Source organism: Cariama cristata, unplaced genomic scaffold (assembly GCF_000690535.1).
Source record: "Cariama cristata isolate BGI_N322 unplaced genomic scaffold, ASM69053v1 scaffold19055, whole genome shotgun sequence".
Lineage (NCBI taxonomy): Eukaryota > Metazoa > Chordata > Aves > Cariamiformes > Cariamidae > Cariama > Cariama cristata.
Genome location: NW_009617137.1, coordinates 1 through 2,223, shown reverse-complemented (window position 1 = coordinate 2,223; position 2,223 = coordinate 1).

Genomic DNA, 2,223 nt, shown 5'->3' with positions numbered 1-2,223 from the left:
GAGACTTCTGGCAGATATGTAGCAAAAAATTTTCAGACGTGTTGTGGGAGAAAGATTGCCATCCCCTGAAAAACATATGTTGGGACTATTTATATAGCCCAAAGTCTGCTCCTTGCCCATGTATGCAGGATTTGCATTCTATGAGCTACAATTAAGGCCAGGATCCACCCATATTGTACAATGAAGTCTTTGGAACAGCAAGTCCTAACAGTCTTGCATTGCCAGCAAAGGATTACATGAAGTTGGGATAAAACATGTGTATGGAGGGGAATGGCTATCAAGATTCTGAGGAATCACTGTATTTGCTTCAACAACTTTAAAGAAACACTTCTTCTATAACTGTAATCAATGATAAGGCAGTTTTGCTAGGAAGCAAAACTTGATTTTTCAGAATACTTAAATACATGCACACCTTCCATTACTGTGAGTTTTCCCACTGAAATAAACAATGCGGTAACTATTGAATTAATGGGGTCTATTTGCAATTGCAAATTAACAGATTTAAGCACATGGGTGTTTGAAGGCTGGAGATTGAACTCAATTTAACCCAACCAGAGAACTATTAAATCAGCTGTTGTAAAGACATTGCTTCCTTTGTCAGCACCTTGGCAACAAACCATAAGCTTTCTCTTCAAACCATAAATATTTCTAGTGATACCTCTCACGATTGTGTCAGAGGTTCCAAAACAGTTAGATGCTGGAGCTGGGCTGACAGACATTGGCAGCAGAGGGGGCTGGGGGGTGCATGTGTTCTGAGCACATTACATGCCTGGAATGTATTACAGACACAGGCAAATAATCCATATTGTCTGTCCAGGAATCCCATGCTCCAACTGTCTGTGCAAGAGTACTAACTTTGTCTTCACAAACTGGCTATCCTGCACAGCATAGTGCTGTCAAAAAAAAAAAAAAAAAAAAAAGCTGGCACACACAAATATATTGCTTTCTAAATGTTACCAACCCTGTCTTTAAAATCTGGGAAAATCAAAATCTAAATGATCTTCAACGAATTCACTGAGGTTCTGCTGCCCTCTAGTAAAAAATGTGCTGAATAACACACATTGCCCATTGCCATGACAGCAGTGATCGGCTGCTGTTCAAAATTCACACATGCAGCAGTAACTGAGAATGTATGTATATGTATTCTGGTCTTGTTGAGAAGAAACCGTAAGATTGATAAAACCATGGGCTTCCCAACACTGCAAATTACAGTTTCAGTTACTTTTACCACTTTTAGCATTCTGAATAAGGCTGACGTAAAAGACCTTTTATTCCTGCGCCCAAGTAAGCACTGCAGATTTTCCAGGAAAAAATCCTCCTCTCAATGACATGCACAGCAAAAATCCACAGCATTAATACTGCAGTGATTTTTTTCAGCTCCCCTGTTCTTCTCCAGCAGATACCAAGAACCTGATTCTCCCAATTTCAACTTTATATGGCTTTGTCGTATGAAAGTATTGCATTAGAAGCTTGCAAAATTTCTTCAGAGCAATGCATACAAAACATATACCACATATGTTCTGAGTTTTGTTAGCTCTGCTGGTGGAGTTTTCCTTCCTGCTAGTAATTCTGGTGTGACTTTGGGAAGTCAATACAGATTAAGAACAGCACGGAAGTATTGCAATGCCTTCTACAGGAGATCCTGCTGTGCAGCCACAGCGAGGGGCTGCAGGAACCAGCCAGGCCCCCTGCATTTCCTCTTGGGCAGACTCCCAAGGTGGCTGGCAAAGCCAGGCTGCAAGGAAGCCTGGCCTCCTGATGTGGTGGGAAGGCTTAAAAGAGGTCCTTGCAGTTCCTTGGAGAGACTGTCTTTAAAAAGGCCAGCCATCTTTTCGCATCTGCCACCAAACTTGCAGTTTTTCAGTCAACACAGTGGCCACCGAGGCTGGCTCCTTCTTCAGGATGCTCCCAGCCTAGACGAAACCGAACCTTAAAGGGCCCTGCAAATGAAAGACAGTACTATTGAGCACTAGCAAAGAGGACCACCACATTGTTTCCCCTCTCCAAGCCAGAAGCCAAAATTTCCTTGGGGAGGGCAGTGGCTTTCCAGCAGAGCCCTTGCAGGGCCAGGGAGCACCCTTGCCACCGAGGAGACGACGGGGGCTGGTCGCTGCGCGGGTATTTGCATCCTCTCCGGATGCTCGCTTCCGCCATCCCCAAGCTGGTTGTGGAAAACAAGCCCACAAGGCTGGAGATGGGGAGGCCCAGTGCTCGGCAACCCCC